The sequence below is a fragment of the Bubalus bubalis genome, chromosome 12, assembly GCF_019923935.1.
Source record: "Bubalus bubalis isolate 160015118507 breed Murrah chromosome 12, NDDB_SH_1, whole genome shotgun sequence".
NCBI lineage: Eukaryota > Metazoa > Chordata > Mammalia > Artiodactyla > Bovidae > Bubalus > Bubalus bubalis.
In genome coordinates, this window is record NC_059168.1 from 8,275,598 (window position 1) to 8,297,285 (window position 21,688).

At 38.1% G+C, this 21,688-nt stretch overlaps 1 pseudogene; it reads left to right on the top strand.

The window, feature by feature from the left end:
- The first annotated feature begins 2,703 nt into the window (after positions 1–2,703).
- Positions 2,704–4,585, top strand: LOC102399720 (annotated as a pseudogene).
- Positions 4,586–21,688: the final 17,103 nt, after the last annotated feature.

A 21,688-nucleotide genomic window follows, 5' to 3' on the forward strand; every position in this document is an offset into this window, starting at 1 on the left:
GACAAAAGTGTAACTTCTGAGGCAGTCCAATGCAGAGGGAACTGGAACCACTGGCATGAAAAGAGCCAGTGGCCGGACAAGAAAATAAAACATCCTCTAACACTTGAGATAAAAAAGTGAAAGCAAGTACCTCTTTGGAAGGTACTTGCAAAGAGTTCAGAAGAGCCCCAGATAAGAAAAGCAACTCTCAGATATTTGGGGTTTGCTTTGTTTTACAAAAGAAAAACACAGTCAGTAGCATAGGTATAGTCTTTTGAGTTGGTGATCATTGGTGGACACTGGCTGGTGTTCAATTACATTAAGTGCAAATTGAGAAACATTTTAAATATTAATGTGTTTACTATACTTATGGACTTCCCTCAGTGGTAAAGAACCTGCCTGTCAGTACAGGAGATCTGGGTTCAATCCCTGGGTCTAGAAGATTCCCTGGAGGAGGAAATGGAAACCCACTCCAGTATTCTTGCCTGGGAAGTTCCATGGACAGAAGAGTCTGGCGGGCTATAATCCATGGGGTCACAAAGAATCAGACATGAATGAAGCAGCTGAGCACACAATATACATATAGTTATGACTGATTCACATCATTGTATGGCAGAAGCCAACACGACACTGTAAAGCCATTATGCTACAATGAAAAAGAAAATACTTTTACTGACAACCAAGTTCAATTTCCAAGTAAGAGGTTTTGAGGACTGCAAGGCAGTCTGGCACATGGAAACCCCATCACTATCAAAGTCCCAAGGTCATGCCCTGACCAGCAGAGAGTAACACCTGTCCCTGGATGGCTTTTAGGTAAGTTTTGCAACTTCTCTGAAGCTTGGGAGGAGTTGAGATTTGAAAATAAAGCCATTTTCTATATAATCTTCATTTGGGAGTTCTTTAAATCCTGCTACATGTATTATTTTATAAATTTGAAAATGTTAAAGTAAAACCATGGGTTTTACTTTCATAAAAAGGGCATACATTTTAAAAGTTTCTGAAACCCTAATCTTATATAAATTCCTCTTTGGACAGGCAAGAAAAGTGAGCAGAGTGGTTAGGTAACTTGCCTAATATGAATAGAGCTAGGGGCATAACCAGTACCCAAATCCAAGTTCTTTCCTTAATAAAGGCTCATAATAATGAACAGGAGAAGAAATTTCCACCTAGAGGGAGCTTCTGGGGACACAGACAGTGAAGGTCCACCACCATAAGAAGGATGTGACTCAGGTTAAGAGCCAAGACTAAGAAAAAGCATGTCGAGTATATTTCACGATGCATCTACCTTCAGTGGAGAAGAAAATGAGTAATAAGAATAAAATATTTAAATTATTATTTTATATATTTTTTCTAAATTTCTTAAAATAACTCTCTAGATCTCCAAATTTCACTCTCTCCCCATGATTTCATGTTTTTTACACTTTGTGGGTGTGTGCTAAGTGGCTTCAGTCATGTCCAATTCTTTGCAACCCAGGGACTGTGGCCCACCAGGTTCCTCTGTCCAAGGGATTCTCCAGGCAAGAAAACTGGAGTGGTTTGCCATGCCCTCCTTCAGGGGCTCTTCCTGACCCAGGGATCGAACCTGCATCTCTTACGTCTCTTGCAATGGCAAGGGGGTCCTTTACCACTAGCACCACCTGGGAAGGCCTCTCTACACTTCACCTGCATAATTAAAGGTTTGACAAATGTACAAAGTCTTCAGGTTCTTCAATATGACTTGTTTTAAAGTTCTAGATGAAAAACTCATGTCAATCTTCATTTTATCTACATCTTGTTTCCACACATTGTCATCACAGTATGACAAGCACAACTCTTTTATTGCAACAGCTTTTTTTTTTGGTATAGCAATATCCTTAATGTTTTGTTTGCAGTAAAAAGGCTTAAAATGCTATTTTTCTTCTCTTCACTTAGAAGCAATCAGTCTCCCTCTCACTGAGCTCCTACTCAGACAACTAATATCCAGAATTATACCATATCAGCTGTGTGGGGGGAAAAAAAACACACATGCATTGTTTCTTTTCTGGTAAGCAAAGTAGTGTTTGCCAGTTAAATCCCCAGGTAGCTAGCTTTCAAACAGTCAGATATAAAATTAGCAAATGAAACATCTGTTCCTCACTATTATTTTATAATCACATTAATTGGCAGATGTCTTTAGGTAACAGAGGAAAGCATATCAGCCATTACGTGTGTTTCTATAGGGTCATGCTTTTGGCCACTGGGTATCATGTGCCTAAAAGGCCATCGCAGCAGGAGACAGTTACCCTGGACTCAGAGAGCAGCCAGCTTTCTCCCCATGCAAACCTCCTGACAAGGGAGCTAGCTGCCCACCTACAACAGGAACGAGGATGCCCGGTTATACCCCAGTGTGGACAACCTTACCCTCACCACTGCCAGGTTTGGTTTTTCAATTATCATGTATTTTGCAGAAAAGCGCTGTGCCAATTCAATTACTGCCTGATTAATGGAGTGTTGCGGGTTTATTTCAGGGGTCTAGCTATCTATTCATTAGCATATTGGGGCCTCTACTCTGCTGTTTTGTCCTGATATGCTTTGAAAACTCCCCAGTGCAATTAAAATACTCTAATATGCTTTAAATAGTTATTTGAGAAAACACATCCAGACTTTTTTGTATTCCTTGGGGATTTTGTTAAGCATATCCAGATTTATTAGAAGGCATCTACAATTCCTTTATAAACACATTCTTCGTTCCTCGTCTAGGTTTTGGAATTTTCCCTCACCAGATGAGCAGCCCTGTGCTGGGCAGTAGAGTTCCTGTTTCCCGCATCTGGAGGAGGAGACAGCATCACAAAAGACTGAGTCTGAGAGTTGCATCCAATGATTTGCTTTCACAGGATCTTCTCCAGCTTGCTTTGAGTCATAAACTTGGCTAGCGACCGAATCTAACGTGGAGTCTCTGCAGGCGTCTCTATGGAGTTCTGTCCATATTCAGTAAAAATGAGCGATGATTAGATTGAGTTGTGAAGAATATTGAATTTTCTTGGCCTTTTCTCTTTCTGGAGAATGATATTAAGAGTGAATGACCCTTAGTGGGCAAAGAAAGATCCTCCTCTTAGTAGCCACTGTGTTTTCCTTTTTATGTGTGGCCACCTTTATATATAGATGGGCTAAAAAAATATGTAGACTCTGATGCTAGTCTTTGCAAATGCCATCTGTAAATTCAAGATGGTGGAGGGGCAGAATAGACTCATTTGCTAGCAGAAGAAGACATGCAAAAGAAGAATAGGAGGCCGCCATCACCGGCCACCCACACACTCGTCAGGAGTTGGGACTGGTGAGAATGAATGGCCATGGGTGAAGATGGACTTGAATTACACCCACAAGAGCCAAGCTCGTCTTTTTGATGCCACAGTTTTTCCGAACACTTCCTATATATTCCCATTTGAGCATCACAAGAGTCCCGTGAGGAGCTAATGCTACACACATGGATGATGATCTAGTTGTTGTGGAAGTACAAGAGACGTTTTGTTTCAGATGTTGTGGACTCAGACGTAACTGTGTCTAACTTTGTTCCCAGTGACCCAGGCTCAGTTTGTAATCCAAGATGCTATCCAGAATATTGTTATAAAGCATGCTCAGTGCTCAGATATTATGGAAGAAGTACACATATCTGAGAAGGTCATCATTCCTGAGCAAGTGCTGGACTCAGGTGGAACCAAAGACGTGTCTTTAGCAGAGCGCACAGTCCCAGAGGCTGTTTCAGCTTCTGATGTTACTTAAGCCTCAGTGTCTATGCCAGAACATGTCTTGATGAGTGAATCTGTGCAGGTGTCTGACGTTGAACACATTGAATAAGAGTGTAGTAGTAAACTATAGTGCAGTAGGGGCAGAAATCATTGCTGATCCTCTGACTGCCGATAGTGTCTGAAGAAGTATTGGTAGCAGATTGTGCCTCATGCAGCCATTGACGCCAATGGTGAACCAGAAAGATGGTGGTGAAAGCGACTGTGGGGGATACCTCGACTTCCTGTAAGTCTTGGGGTACGGTGATTGTCAAAGTGTTTTCAAAGGCTGTCTTTCCCAAATTATATCAGGGGTGCAATTTTCTTGACTTCTGTGAAATTAAATTACATAGACCTTCCTTTTTTGTTGTTTCATTTCAGAGCCTGTAAGATGACTCAAAATTTTTAAAAGTGGAATGGTACAGGGTCATTTCTCTATGAGGACACAATAGAAAGATGAGATTTCTTCAGTCTAGAGAGAGAAGGATGGAAAGCAACAGAACTGAACTTTTTGAAATCATGAAGGATGTGATCAGGCTGTTAGCAGACTTTGTTAGAATTAGGAACTCTCTTAAACTTAAAAGGAGTTCAGCTTGGAGAAAAATGTATAACCAAACTATTCATAGTCTTATACATGGATATTCTGTACTACTGATGTAATACTTAAGTACTGAATACTTTACTTATATGGGATGTAAAATGCTCTTTATATAACAGCATACACAAGAGTTCTGGCATAGTATTTCAGGGACTTCCCTGGTGGCTCAGCAGTAACAAGTCTGCTTGCAATACAGGAAACCCAGGGTCCATCCCTGGGTTGGGAAGAATCCCTGGAGGAGGGAATGACAACCCCCTCCAGTATTATTGCCTGGGAAATCCCACGGACAGAGGATCCTGGTGGGCTATAGTCTATGGGGTCACAAAGAGTCAAACACGACTGAGAGACTAACACTTTCAACTTCATAGTATTTAAACAAATGATTCCAAAACATAATTTCAAGTATGAAGGACTCATTCCAGGTTACTGAAGAAAAGTAAGGTGTTCTGGAACACACCTCTAATGTCTGGAAGGACAGCTGTGTCTTCTTACAATTGATGTCTTGGTACCACTTCCAGATATAAAATACTCTATTGGATAGATCACAGTTCTGACCCAATATGGAAGTTCTTAGGTCTTTAGGAACTAAATATCAAACAAATAAAGACTCACAGACTCTTTGCTTATACAAACTCACAAGACTATTTGCTTTGCTTAAATACATGTTGTAACACAGGAATTTAATATAACATATTGAAGTCTATCCGCATATTAGGAAACACCTTTTAAAAGTTCTTAAAATCTTGGAACTGAGAGAATTCTTTGTGTAAAGAAGAGGAAAGCCTCTTCATTCAACACATGTATATTGTGCCCCTACTTTGTGTGAGAGAGTTCTGTAGATAATGCAAATATGAGTATATTCTAAATTTAAAAATACAACAAACCAAAAAAAAAACCCAGAAGGCTGGGAGATTAGACTGTAATAGGAGTAGTGGCTGCATGTAGTCAAAATACAAGTTAAGAGTGCACCGTAGCTTTGTATTAAGAAACACTGACAGTGTCATGATACTGCAAGTCTGAACAATACTTTAAGTATGCTAATACTTTACTTAATATATAGTAATAAATATATGCATATAATGTATATAATATATACAAATATATATAGTGTTAAATATGACTGATACTATAAGAGTCCAGGTTTGTTGCTAACAAATGAGATAACCAGGAGTTAGAAAGAGCAGGAAAGGACAGCAGCCAGTTAGGCAGTCACTTTAAATTTCACAGTGATGTGATAAATAAACAACGCTAATGCCAGATGACAGGTTTTCTGCTTAAGAGAAGTCCTATTAAGACATGACCTGAGTGGGAAAGAAATCCAAAGGAAGAGGCTGTGTATATGTATGGCAGATTCTTTTTTCTGTACAATAGAAACCAACACAACATTGAAAAGCAACTATATTCTAGTAAAAGTTAACTTTGCTGCTAAGTCACTTCAGTCGTGTCCGACTCTGTGCGACTCCATAGACGGCAGCCCACCAGGCTCCCCCGTCCCTGGGATTCTCCAGGCAAGAACACTGGAGTGGGTTGCCATTTCCTTCTCCAATGCATGAAAGTGAAAAGTGAAAGTGAAGTCGCTCAGTCGTGTCTGACTCTTAGCGACCGCATGGACTGCAGCCTACTAGGCTCCTCCATCAGTGGGATGTTCCAGGCAAGAGTACTGGAGTGGGGTGCCATTGCCTTCTCCAAAAGTTAACTTTAAAAAGGAGTATTTCCAGGAGACGAGTGGGTAAAACGGCCATCTACCTCCTATAAAAACAATACCTCTCTTGTGCATTTATGCCTTCACTCCATTCATTTATTGAATTACTGCCAGTGGGTCCATATACTACACACCATTTTGGACAGGACCTTTTTCTTCTACCTGTTCTTCCATTATTCCTGGATAAAAAGACAGGTAAGAAAAAAAAAGGGATAATAATCTTTATTTTCTGAATTTCAAGGGCCTATTACATGTATTAAAGAAATTCCTCCTTCTCCAAAATGCCTACCCATTTCAAAAAGAGGAATAAAGACTTCAGAAACCATCTACTTTTCCTGTTGAAAACTTCAGTGTATGAATAAACCAAGTTGAGAATCATTTGTATTTGTAAAGTGCTACCTTGGTGTAAAAAAAAATAAAAATGAAAAATGGAAATGTTTATGCACCCCCCCAAAAAAAAAAGCAGTAGGGAAGCGAAGTGTGTGAAACGTATATTTTACAGAGCAGGAAATAAAGTTTAAGCTCAGCATCTTGAGTAATGTCACTCTCTGCCCTGTGTTAGATCTGTTGGTTCTTCCTGGTTCAGACCCATCACTGGCCTCCCGGCTTGCAAGGTGAGTGACTTAGTCTGATCGAGTCCACAGGGAATGATGCCATGAAGCATTTGCTGCTAGGCAGTGAAGTGTGAGCAGGTCCAAAAGCGCAGCATGGTGAGTGTTGATGGATGCAGAGGAACTAAATCATACATGCTGTAGGCTCCAGGGCAGTGGAGCCCACGTACCGTCACACTCCCGGGAGACGACGGCAGCAGCAGAAGTCAGGCTATAGGAAAACAGAGCCTTTGGGTACCAGCGCATAACTTAGCAACATGCGGGTGATCAGTCAAAAGTTTGTGTTTACAGCTCTGGACAATTGCTCGTTTATTTCCCCCTCCACGCTCTGATATACTGTGCGTGTGTCTGTATAGCTGTGACCGAACTCCTTAGAATCACCAAATATCATGAAGGATTTTCAAATTCAATGTGCAACCCCCCAAAGCATTTCAGCCATATATTTCCCAATCTGAACTGGTAACACTGTGTTCTGTAAGGAAAATTTACTCCACATGCTTCACAGCTAACTGTGAATAAACATACGTCCGACATTCCACAAAATACACGTTTTTCTCACTTCCAAAATTTAAAACAAATAGGAAAGGTTTTTTGGAGAATGTTTGGAAAGTATCAAAACAAGGACTTACAAACATTCTTAAGTAATAAAACAAACTCTGTGTGATTCAAAAATCATTAACCTTGTATTTAACCTACTGTTGCTAGAGATTTAATTTTCAAAACACATTTTTCTGATCAATAAAAGGAATATCTATACAAACAAACAAGCAACTTGGTTAAAGTAATTAGTCCCCAGAACTGCCATGAGAATAATGAAAGCTTCAATAATATATAATAAATAACCTAACCAGTAAATACATTTGACTTTTAAAGTTTTATTATCTTTTCAAATTTATAAATCTTTTAAGCCATTTACTTCAAAGCAGGATATTGAACTCACTCAGTTTCAAACTAATGTTAACACCGTTGATAAACCTGATTGACTCTTTACATCTAAAATAATACATTTTAAAACCTGTGTGATTATATAATTTAACAGCTTTCCTATTTTATTAGCATCATTTAGAAGAAAACATGGTCAGTTATGTCATAAACAATATTTAATAATCTTGCCAAAAGTTAAGTAAGCTTCTACTGTTGTTTTTGGAGTTTTTAAAAGTGTTTAACTTGAAATGGCATTAACATTATTTTTCTAGTCAGAAGATCCTAAAATTTTAAAAATTTTAAAAAGTATTGTTAGATTTAAAACCACATGCTCCATTCTTCCTAAAATAGAAAGTATTCTATTTGTTTTCTGTTTGAAATCATTGTTAGCATTTTTTATGTATACATTTTTTATACTTTAATTTTTTAAAGACTGTTTTTATTAGGTCAACTAAAAAAATATTGAAAAAGATCTAAGCATTTCTATGAAATTTATTTCATTTTTAGGAGAAAGATGAACACACTTCTAGTTTTTCACCCTATGCCAAAGTTTCAGCCCAGAGAGGATGTTTATGGTTCAGATAAAAAAACACCGAAGAAATATAAATGTGGAGACGACCTTAACTACAGTGTTATGAATGCAAAGTTGTAATTTTATATGTTAATCTATCAATACACAGCATGTGCAAACATATGTTTATAGACAAGGAAACAGGAATATACAAATGAGGAGATAAAATTCTTGTATCTCATTTGGTGCTCTGTAATTTCTCTCAATTTATGAATGTTTTGTTTTTGTCTTATGATTTCATTTGAAGTTGACATGATGTAACTTGGGCTTATTTGCAAAGACCTCATCGCGAACAGTCTCAAAGCTGGGACTGCCAGCCTGCTCGGAAGATGGGGCAGAAACTTTCCCTACTGGGATCTTTACAGGTAGGACAAGAAAATCAGAACATCGTGCAAGGGGAAATTTTTGAGGGCTCTTTGATAGGCAGGACAGGTATGCATTCAATTTTATGAGCACATCTGTTACATCAACCTCTCTCAATTTGGCCCCTAGGCTTTAGCAGAAAATCTGTGGCAAAAGAAAGATAAGGTGGTGGTTTAACAGTCTGCCTCTGAGCCACCTCAAGTCCAGCTCATTTGCTAATCATGATGAAACCGAAACAAAATTCAGGAACAAACAAGACAGTTTCTTTTGTGAAGAAGCCCCCTATGCAAAAGACTCCCCTCTGTTGATGGCTGGGTCCCCAGTGCATGGTGCTCAGACAAAGATTAAAGAAGATCTGAGACTCCGCTTGCTTCTTTTCTTTTTACTCAAGTTACATGCTTTTGCAAAACAGTTAGGTGAAGTCTGCTATGGAATTAGCAGATGGCTTTAATTTTCATTAGGGATGTAAGGCGTAACCCAATTTTCTTTACTAATGTGATGGATGAGTTTTAGGAAGGTTTAAAATTCTAAATTGAATTTTGATAGTTGTATAAATATGCAGGATTACATTATTGAAAGCTGGCATTGGAGTTAGAAGCTATGGAAGAAAGCTTTAGATAGGATACAGCAGCAGAGATTCTTTTTTTTTAAAAGAAACAATATCTCCAGGACAAAGATCCTTGGGGCTAAAATTCTTAAGATACATTTTATTTCATGGGACAAACATTTAAGATCTTTAAGTTTATTTTTTATTATTTTTCCAAAATACTCTACCATTTTTCTTCTGATTATAAACAAAATAGATATGCATCATAAACAATACATAAAGTAAAAATAGAATTCCATTGTCCAAACATCATCCCCACACTACCATGTTTCTCGGGACACACTCACAAAACACACATTCTTATGAAAATGGTCATAGTAATATCCATATTTTGTAAACGTACTTTTTTTCACTTAACTGTGTGAAAAAATATATGTGTTGGAATGTGTATTTAGAAACACACAAATACTTCCTTGTTAACAAATATAGATTTATAGTCTCAGTTTTATTTTCTGAATAAAATTTTATTTTAGAGAGACATGGGTTTTTAATTAGTCTTCTACACTGGATATATAGGTTCCCAATGTTTTGCTATTATAAAACCAGAATGTATTATTGTTTTCATTCAAATACTATTTATTGTTAATTTCTGATTTTTACATATTCTCCTCTTTTTTCTTTATTTGAAACAAATAATTTGCCTTCTTATTAACTTGTTAAAATTCTTTAAATATAAAAATAAGAATACTTTGTCATAGATATGTCAGTTTTCTTAAATTTTAATTATTATATTACATTTAGCCACATAGAATATTTTAGTGTGCTTAACTATATCTGTTGTACTATAATTTCTGGTAAAAATAAAGCAGTTTTATTTACACTTTTAAAACTGAAGTATTTTGACACTTTTCAGAATCAAAGTTCACTTTTCTTTGTTTATATTTTGCTATTTATGTTGTGCATGGTTTCACCAGTTGGTTCATTAACTCTGATAGCAGTTTTGAATTTTATTATTTCAATAATGTTCTTTGTCTCTTAGAGGAATAGTGACTCAAACCTAAAGTTTAGCATGAAAGTGAAAGTGTTAGTCGCTTGTCCATGTCCAACTGTGCCACATCATGGACTGCAGCCCACCCAGCTCCTCTGTCCATGGAATTTCCCAGGCAAGAATACTGCAATGGGTTGCCATTCCCGTCTCCAGGGGATCTTCCTGATCCAGGGATTGAACCTGGGTCTCCCGCACTGCAGGCAGACTCTTTACCATCTAAGCCACCAGGGAAACTGGTGAAAACACACCACACAGGTATGAGCTATATAAAGGTAAAGGAATATGGACAGATACTCTCATTAATGAAGCTAAAATTCTTGGTGTTGGGACAAACACTCAAATTTCCAAAGATAATTGTAACTCTTAAGAAGAAGAGGCAGAAACTGCCTGAGCTCATGCTGGGGGACTAACCCTAGTCTGTGGCAATCAGAGAGGTCTTCCTTGAAGAAGTGTCATTCTAGATGAGATCTGAGAGCTAGTTGAGAATAAGCGCAATGAAGAGGAAAGCAGATCACATTCTAGGCAGAAGAGGCATGTGCAAAGACATGGAAGAGACCAACACAGGGAAGAGACCAACACAAAAGATGGGCTTAACAACAAAATGATGAGAAGGCAATACTAAACATCAAAGTTGGCTGTGTTGAAGTTGTTGTTGTTCAGTTGCTCTGTCATGTCCAACTCTTTGCAACCCCATGGACTGCAGCACGTCAAACTTCCCTGTCCTGAAATATTGATCAATGGAACAAAATAGAAAGCCCAGAGATAAATCCATGCACCTATGGACACCTTATCTTTGACAAAGGAGGCAAGAATATACAATGGATTAAAGACAATCTCTTTAACAAGTGGTGCTGGGAAAACTGGTCAACCACTTGTAAAAGAATGAAACTAGAACACTTTCTAACACCATACACACAAAAAAAACTCAAAATGGATTAACGATCTCAACCTAAGACCAGAAACTATAAAACTCCTAGAGGAGAACATAGGCAAAACATTCTCCGACATACATCACAGCAGGATCCTCTATGACCCACCTCCCAGAATATTGGAAATAAAAGCAAAAATAAACAAATGGGACCTAATTAAACTTAAAAGCTTCTGCACATCAAAGGAAACTATTAGCAAGGTGAAAAGGCAGCCTTCAGAATGGGAGAAAATAATAGCAAATGAAGCAACTGACAAACAACTAATCTCAAAAATATACAAGCAACTCCTACAGCTCAACTCCAGAAAAATAAATGACCTAATCCAAAAATGGGCCAAAGAACTAAATAGACATTTCTCCAAAGAAGACATACAGTTGGCTAACAAACACATGAAAAGATGCTCAACATCACTCATTATCAGAGAAATGCAAATCAAAACCACTATGAGGTACCATTTCACGCCAGTCAGAATGGCTGCGATCCAAAAGTCTACAAGCAATAAATGCTGGAGAGGGTGTGGAGAAAAGGGAACCCTCTTACACTGTTGGTGGGAATGCAAACTAGTACAGCCACTATGGAGAACAGTGTGAAGATTCCTTAAAAAACTGGAAATAGAACTGCCTTATGATCCAGCAATCCCACTGCTGGGCATACACACTGAGGAAACCAGAAGGGAAAGAGACATGTGTACCCCAATGTTCATCGCAGCACTGTTTATAATAGCCAGGACATGGAAGCAACCTAGATGCCCATCAGCAGATGAATGGATAAGAAAGCTGTGGTACATATACACAATGGAGTATTACTCAGCCATTAAAAAGAATACATTTGAATCAGTTCTAATGAGGTGGATGAAACTGGAGCCTATTATACAGAGTGAAGTAAGCCAGAAAGAAAAACACCAATACAGTATACTAACACGTATATATGGAATTTAGAAAGATGGTAACAATAACCCTGTGTATGAGACAGCAAAAGAGACACTGATGTATAGATCAGTCTTATGGACTCTGTGGGAGAGGGAGAGGGTGGGGAGATTTGGGAGAATGGCATTGAAACATATATAATATCATGTATGAAACGAGTCACCAGTCCAGGTTCAATGCACGATACTGGATGCTTGGGGCTGGTGCACTGGGACGACCCAGAGGGAGGGTACAGGGAGGGAGGAGGGAGGAGGGTTCAGGATGGGGAGCATGGGTATACCTGTGACAGATTCATTTCGATGTTTGGCAAAACTAATACAATATTGTAAAGTTTAAAAATAAAAATAAAATTAAAAAACAAAAAACAAAAGTACCAAAAAAAAAAAAAACTCCCCTGTCCTTCACAATCTCCAGGAGCTTGCTCAAACTCATGTCCATTGAGTTGGTGATGCCATCCAACTATCTCATCTTCTGTTGTCCGCCTCTTCAATTTCCCTCAATCTTTCCCAGCATCAGGGCCTTTTCTAATGAGTTGGCTCTTCGCATCAGGTGCCAAAATATTGGAGTTTCAGCTTCAGCAGCAGTCCTTTCAGTGAATATTCAGGACTGATTTCCTTTATACTCTCAAGAGTCTTCTCCAACATCACAGTTCAAAAGCATCAATTCTTTGGTGCTCGGTCTTCCTTATGGTCCAACTCTCACATCCATATATGACTACTGGAAAAACCATAGCTTTGACTGGATGGACCTTTGCTGGCAAAATGACATCTCTGCTTTTTAATATGCTTTCTAGGTTGGGTCAAATCTTTTCTTCCAAGGAGCAAACGTTTATTAATTTCATGGCTGCAGTCACCATCTGCAGTGATTTTGGAGCCCAAAAAAATAAAGTCTGTCATTGTTTCCATTGTTTCCCCATCTGTTTGCCATGAATCATGGGACCAGATGTCATGATCTTAGTTTTCTGAATGTTGAGTTTAAGCCAACTTTTTCACTCTCCTCTTTCACTTTCATCTAGAGGCTTTTTAGTTCTTCACTTTCTGCCATAAGGGTGGTATCATCTGCATATCTGTGGTTATTGATATTTCTCCTGGCAATCTTGATTCCAGCTTGTGCTTCATCCAACCCAGCATTTCACATGATGTACTCTGCATAGAAGTTAAATAAGCAGGGTGACAATACACAGCCTTGATGTACTCCTTTCCCAATTTGGAACCGGTCTGTTGTTCCATGTCCAATTCTAATGACTGCTTCTTGACCTCCATACATTTCTCAGGTTTCTCAGAAAGCAGGTAAGGTGGTCTGATATTTTCATCTACTAGACTACTATGCAAGTGGAGACCTTCAGTAAAGCTTAGATAGGTGGATGGATCTTTGTATCTGAATCTCTGCACAACGGTCTGCAACAGTTACCCTCAGAAACCTATATTATTGACTGCCATTCTGGGGGTTATAGTTGGATATTTTTGGTGTTCAATGCTGAGGGATTGGAGGCTATTCCTGGCATCTAGAGTACAGAGGTTAGGGATGCTGTTAAACATCTTAAAACACCCTGGAGAGTTCCTCCCAACAAGGCTGATCCTATCCAAAATATTGAAAGTTCCACAGCTGAAAAACCTTGGTCAAGACAATGCATATCAATATTTAAGTTTTGATTGATTTTTGAAGCTATATAGGCAAATAAGATCACCTAAGATTTTGGAGTAAGAAGAAAAGGGGACCAAAGACAGAATCTTTGGCAATTAGAATTGTTTAAGTCACAGGGAGGGGTGGGGATGTCTTTAAAAGAAGCTGATGAAAGAACAGGCTAGAGATGTAGATACAAGAGTTTTACCACTATTACATGGAAACCAACTGTATCGTTTTTTATTGCTATGTAACAAATTACCCCCAACCTGAATTCAACATCTTAAAATAATAAATATGCATTATCTCACACAGTTTCTGAAAGCCAAGACTCTGAGAGCTTCTCATCCATATGGTTCAGACTCAAGGTCTTTCACTAAGTTTCAGACACATTCTCACCTTGGGGTACACTCATCCAAAGATTCAACTAGGATGAGGGTTTGCAGTTTCAAGCTCAAGACTGGGGTTGTTGGCAGACTCAGTTCCTCTTTGGCTGTTGACCATAAGGTTTAGGGCTTCACCACATGGGCCTCACAAGAGGGCTGCTTAAAAGCCAGGACAGCTTGCTTCCCCCTCAGTGAGAGATCGTAGAGAGAGAGCAAGAGAATTCAAGGCAGAGGTCACCATCTTTTTATAAGCTAATCTCATTAGTGTCATATATCACATTTGTCATTCATTACTGAGAGTGGCTGAATCCAGGCCACACTCAAGGGGAACAGAATTCAGCTCCATCTCTTGGAGACTCTTATTTGGAATTCTTGCTTGAAAGTTGGGGAATAGTGAAGAACAGGAAAGCCTGGCCGCAGTCCATGTGGTATCAAAGAGTTGGACATGACTTAGAACTGAACACGGAGAAGCCAATGGCACCCCACTCCAGTACTCTTGCCTGGAAAATCCCATGGACGGAGGAGCCTGGTAGGCTGCAGTCCACGGGGTTGCTGAGGGTCAGACTCAACTGAGCGACTTCACTTTCACTTTTCACTTTCATGCATTGGAGAAGCAAATGGCAACCCACTCTAGTGTTCTTGCCTGGAGAATCCCAGGGACGGGGGAGCCTGGTGGGCTACCGTCTTATAGGGTCACACAGAGTCGGACACGACTGAAGTGACTTAACATAGAGTAGCATAGAACTGAACAACAGCAGCAAACATCAGCAACAGATACAAAATGGACAGCTGGTCAAACAATGAGCTTACTCAGGTGGAGTTTAATAGTTGTCTCCTGGTCATATCTGGTCCAGAGAGCAAAGTCCCTTGGTCCACACCTCCTTCAGGACTCATCTTGGGGAAAACACAGTTCTCAGAGAGAAGTGTACCCTGGGTAGCAGGAGGTATTTGTCAAAGGAAAAAAAAAAAAAGCTAGCTCTAGCAGAGAGGAGTTAACTTATTTTACCAATTTCACCCTCTGTGGATAGCTGAAACCAGATTTTCATTAAGAAGTTGGCTTATATTCTATGTGAATTTTCTGTGGAAAAAAAAAAAGATAAGGGCTGACTTCTGCTGCAAGAACTAGTTTTACCGAGATCAGATAAAGCTCAATGTTTTAGTGAAGACTTAAATATTTCCAAAATATTGACTGGTTTTATCTTCTAGAGGAAAATGTATTGCCAAAAGTACAGATTTTACTTTCCTCAAATGTCCCTCATTAGTACATGATGTTATACCCCCTCTTGTACTCATATTGACCATAGGCTAAGAATTGTTAAGGCATTTTCCCTTTGTGGGCTTAAGTACTAAAAACCAACTTGAATTGAAGCAAAAGATAAAATGAATTTGACCTATGACTTATTTACAGGCTGTGACCGTTTATCCAGCTTCATTATCATCACTTGATTATGTGCTGACTGCCCATCATGTGTATTTCTTGGTGTCATTTTTCTTGCATCTTCATGGAATGTGGACCCTGAACTGCATTCCCCGGGAGAACTTACAGCAGTGGCATCTGATTTTGCGTGTGCATTTTACGTTATGTTTTTCTTGGAGGGGCCTGATAAAAACAGTGTTTAAAGAAGAAATGGCTTTATTACTGTGTCACCCATTGTAATGGAAACGTATACAGTGAGTCACATCTGTGCACAGAAATGCACTGACGACATGAATGTCCTGAGGAACTCGGGCACAGACTCAGTCCAAACGTTGGCATAGGCCCACAGCATCTCAGACGCTGGCAGCAGAAGCTCATTGGAATCATAAATGCTGACCATGGCAACTTATTTGTGGAAGCCGACAGCCAACATTGGCTTCTTTATTCTCAGCAGGATACAGAATCAGCCTGGCTCACTGATCAGGATCCTCGTGGTTCTCCAGGTGATCAGCCATATCAGAGACCATCACTAAGTCCATTTACATGGATCAGACTACAGCTGCACCATATTTTCACTACCAGGATTTTTAAAAATATTGCTCATTCAAATTACCATTATAAGTGGTAAAACATGAAAGAGGACAATGCTACTTTAAAAATTATATGTTAACAAGCTAAGGTCAAATTATACATTTTCCAGCAATCAGATCAATATTGTCAATATTATACTGAAAAGGAACAGTCTACAGCGAAACACTCGACACAGTCATCACTGTTGAAGAAATACAAAACTCTTTTGAACTCCTGACATGCTGGAATGTAAAGTAATTTCTTTGAAAGGAGCCATTTTCATCTCATCATTAAGTTATTGTCTTATAATTCAAGGGTCTGAAAAAGAAACTCAGGTTATAGACCAAAAATATTTTTAAATACTGACAATGAAATTTATTCATTTTGCTAACCTCAATAATTGAATAAGTGAAAGTCTCACTTTTTTTTAGAAGTTGCAAAATGAAAGAACATCTCATCTCTCCAGCTGGGGAAGAGTAACTAGATGAAAAAACACTGAATGGTGGATAACCAGAAAGTTATTGAATTTTGCACCTGACTACCTTTACTCAATCCGACCACAGTATATGCTTGCATTTGATTGTACATATCATATTTGGATGCATTTAGTTGGGTTGAGGTGAAACAGAATTATCTAATGACAAGGTAAGTGTGCTTGTCATGGCGACCCACTCTTGCCTGGAAAATTCCATGGACAGAGGAGCCTGGTAGGCTGTAAGGCCATGGGGTCATCAAGAGTTGGATGTGACCGAGCGACTAACATACATAAGTTAAGATAAGTGTGTGTGCGTGCTCAGCTGCTTCAGTCATGTCCTACTCTTTGTGACCCTATGAATTGTAGCCTGCCAGGCTCCTCTGTCCATGGGATTCTCTAGGCAAGAATACTGCAGTGGGTTGCCATGCCCTTCTCTAGGGAATCTTCCCAACTCAGGGATCAAACCTGCGTCTCCTGCACTGCAAGTGGATTCTTTACCCACTGAGCCCAACAATGTAAGCATTTGAGGCCTATTTGATTAAAAAAATGCCAATATCAACAAAGGTAGATTTTCACCAAATCAAACTTCATCAACAGTTCCATTCCTATATCCATCTTACATTTTATTCTTCATGAAACTCATATCTAAATGGAATAGCCACAATGACATAATTTGGGGGCAATGATTTTAAATGAAACCTGTGACTTCAAGAACCTCAGAGTTTTACAAATTCCAGCTAAAGCCATTGATATGTTGGGAAAATGTTCTTGCCCTAGCTCTAAGTCTAGAGAAGCCAGGAAGAGCAAGAGGAAGATAAGTCTTCAAGGTCACCCAAGGTTAGTGAACAAGACTTGAAATCTAATACTCCTGGCACCTACTCTGCAATTTTAACCAGTATCTCATTCTGCTTATCTCATTCTGATCTGCCTAATGAGCAGCTGTCGAGCATTAAGCAAAATCATCCCATCCCTTCCTGCTAAAAATACACTGTATATGCCAACGTTCACAAAGGAAGCAAAGGAGATGATGTATAGTTTTCTGTGTCCAGGTGCTTTATTCAGTCCCTGGTCTTTATTTAGTTCTTGACACATTTTGATACTCATGGTTGCTGACACTTCATGACAGCCCCGAATCACCATAGCTGGGAGCAGTTGTATGAGATCTTTACACATACACAATTTGAAGGGAAAAAGATGCTACGCGAGGGGCAAGAGTATTTATGGAGCTAGATCCAGAGTGGGATGGTGCCTTAAGAGACAGGAACATACTTTGACCCACCCTGTGCATTTTCAGTTACTTCTTTCCTGAGAAATTCCAAAAAGAAGCATCTTAGATGAGTATATTATTTACTTTCAAAATAAGATTTTTCTCCTTTTTAAATTTACTCTAATCTTTTTCTTTTCTACTTAATGGCAGAGTTAACATCCAATCACCTAGTCAATAAAATATACTCATTAAAAATAAGTACTAATTGCACCTAGGCATTTCAATAGTATCAGATTAATTGTCTTAATTATCATCATAATCATTCCCCATATTTTAAAAGTACATCTTTCATTTGCTTTCAAACTACTCTACAAATATATTTGCATATATGCAGTACACTAAAAAGTAATCTAGAGAACAGTTGTAGGCTGCATGTGCATCAAAATATATTTTTAATTAATTTTTATGCTATTGTCAAGGTTCCTTCCATTTACAGTTAATTACAAAATAACAAGACAAGGATGCCCACCCTCATCACTTTTATCTAACATAGTTATGGAAGTCCTGACTACAGAATCAGAGAAGAAAGAGAAATAATATGAATCCAAATTGGAATGGGAGAAGTAAAAATGTCATTGTTTGCAGATAACATGATACAATACACAGATAATCCCTAAAGACACCACTAGAAAACTACTAGAGCTGATCAGTGAATTTTATAAGTTTCAGGTTATAAAATTAATATACAGGGATCTGTTGCATTTGTATACACTAACAGCAAAGTATCAAAAGAGAAATTAAGAAAACAATCTCATTTACCACTGCATCAAAAAAGAAAACAAAACTAAAAAAAAAAAAAAACCTAGGAAGAATCCTACCTAAGGAAGCACAAGACCTGTATTTAAAAAACTGTAAGACACTGATGACAGAAACTGAAAATGACACAAACATTGGATTGGAAGAATCACTATTGCTAAATGACCATACTACCCAAGACAATCTATAGATTCAATGCAATCCATATGAAAATACCAATGGCATTTTTTTCACAGAACTAGAACAAATAGTTTTAAAATTTGCATGGAAATACCAAAGATCTTGAGTAGCCAAAGCAGTCTCAAGAAAGAACAGAGACTTTAAGGCTATACTACAAAGATATAATCATCAAAACTGCATGGTACTGGCATAAAACCAGATATATAGATCAATGGAACAAGATAGAAAGCTCAGAAATAAACTCACTCACTCATGATCAATTAATCTATGACAAAGGAGGTAAGAACATGCAATGGAGAGCATACAGTCTCTTCAGTAAGTAGTACTGACAAAATAGGACAGGTAGATGTAAACCAAGGAAATTAGAATACTCTGTAACATCATATACAAAACTAAACTAAAAGTGATTAAAGACCTAAAAGTAATGTCAGGTATTATTTATAAATTTTGATACACATTATACATACAATGAAAGAGCTTCAACTAAGTTCATTATATAGTGCAATCACAAAGTACATTACACTTTAAATGTAAATTTATGATTTTTTCATGTTGTTGCTATTCAGTCACTAAGTCATGTCCTACTCTTTGCAACCCCATGGACTGCAGCACACCAGGCCTCCCTGTCCCTCACTATATCCTGGAGTTTGCCCAAGTTCATGACCATTGAGTCAGTGACGCTATCCAACCATCTCACCTCCTGCTGCCCTCTTCTCCTTTTGCCTTCAATCTTTCCCAGCATCAGGGTCTTTTCCAATGAGTTTTTCATGCTGTGTGTCTTATAAACAATGACATTTTACATTCAGGGTTTAGGCTATATGAGTCGGACACGACTGAAGCGACTTAGCAGCAGCAGCAGCAATTACAAAGATAAATACACAATGTAGAAATTAATCTCAATTGGGATACATGGTGTGATTCATCATAACTGAAACCAGGAGATGAGCTGAAGAAGCTCCAAGGTAGAATGATGAACAGGCAAATTCTGCAAACTTGGTATTATTAGAACAGCTATCAGGATTGGATTGGGGTGTGTGTGTGTGTGTGTGTGTGTGTGTGTGTGTGTGTGTGTACTCGAAGCATTCTAAGAATGTGACAGGTAGATCTTTGACTAGGAAAGCAGACATATAAAGGAAGAAGCAGCTCCACTTTTCTGAGTGTAAAGAAGTAGATCTGTTTAACAGAAGCTGGTGGTATTAAAAAAAAAACTGAATTATATCAGAGTCATTACTATATTTTTTAGAAAGGTCAGAGGCAAAGTGCAGAATTAATTTGTGAATGACCTCACTATTAAAGTCATGGAAATGACTTCCACAGTTATCTCTTTGATGAATCTATTTCAAAAATAAAGTGGGATCAAGAAGGTATTTATATCTAACAGTATGTTGATTTATGTGAGGACCCTAAGATTGCTTAGAAGCAAGAGTCACCAAGGAATACTGATTATTGCCAAATTTATGTAAACAGTGATGCTAATTGTCAGATGAAATACAACTCAAAGGCTCCTGTTTAATATATAAAAAACGAATCCTGTGGTGTCTAGGTGTGGGCATGTATGTGTGTATGTGATGTTGGAGAGTGGAAAGAAAGGGATAAATTCAAATTTAAAAAATGAATTATGCTGTAAACAAAAATAAACTTACTCTAAGATGTTTAAGGAAAATTACAGGCTATACAGTATCTAAACTGACTTTTATAAAGAAACATAAGTAGGAAAAATCATACTGTCTCATATTGTTTCAAATAATACATGCCTGGCTAGCTCAGTCTGTAGAGAATGAGACTTAATCCCAAAGTCATGGGCCCAAGCTCCACATTGGGCAGTTGCTTTCCTTTATTTAGGGCTTTCCAGGTGGTATAGTGATCAAGTATCCTCTTGCCAATGCAAGAGACGCAGGAGATTCTGTTTCCATCATTGGATTGAGAAGATCCTCTGGAGGAGGAAATGGCAACCCACTCCAGTATTCTTGCTTGGGAAACCCCATGGACAGAGGAGCCTGGCGGGCTACAGTCCACGGGGTTGCAAGGAGCCAGATATGACTGAGCACATATGCACAGGCACATAATCAGTATTATGTGATATCAGCAGACAGACATATAAACCAATTGAACAAAACAAAGAACTCATAATAATAAATATGTCCCAACAATTTTTGACAAATTTGCAAAAGCACTTTATTAGAAGGACAAACTTCAAAAATGATTTTTGATTAACTGGATATTCATAAGAAATAAATGAACACCTACCTAAAGAACACCTATCTAACATTTTACACAAAAATTAACTCAGAATCAATAACTTAATTATAAAATGTAAAACTATAAAAACATTTGAAAAATAGAAATTCTTCTGGTCTATCTAGGTTTGGGCAAAGAGTTCTAGATATGACAGTAAAAACATAATCAATAAAAGGAAAAATTGATCATTTGGACTTCATCAAAGTTATTTTTTTTATATTCTGCAAAAGTAAACCTCTCCAGGTATGAGAATAAGAAGAAAAGTATATTAGGTAGAATAATGATGTTACAAATATGTTTTATTTTCTCACCCCAAATTCATTGTTGATGTGCATGCTGCTTGGCAGGGGAAATTAAAATTTCGATAGAATTAAGGTTGTTAATCAGCTGATTTTAAGATAAGGATATTATCTTTTAAAAATGGAAGAAGGAAGCAGAAAAGATTCAGAAGGCTTTGTGTGAAAGCCTTAAGTTAGCATCACTGACTTTGCAGATACAAGATGTCTATGAGCCAGTGAATGTGGGCAGCCTCTAGAATCTGTAAAATGTAAACAAATTCTCCCAACAGCCTTCAGAAATGAGAACAACCTACTGATACCTGAGTTTAAGCCCAGTGAGACACATTTCAGACATGAGACCTTCAGTGTAATGCAAAATATCTGTGTAAAGTCACTAAGTCTGTGGTTCTAGTTACAACAGCATAAGAAATTAATACAGTGAACTGCAGACTGAGAGGAAAAAATTATGAATCTGTATCCAACAAGGCACCAGGATCTGAAATATATAAAGTCAAATCTTTGAATGACATAGAGTAGAGATAGAAAACACTAGAATGCTC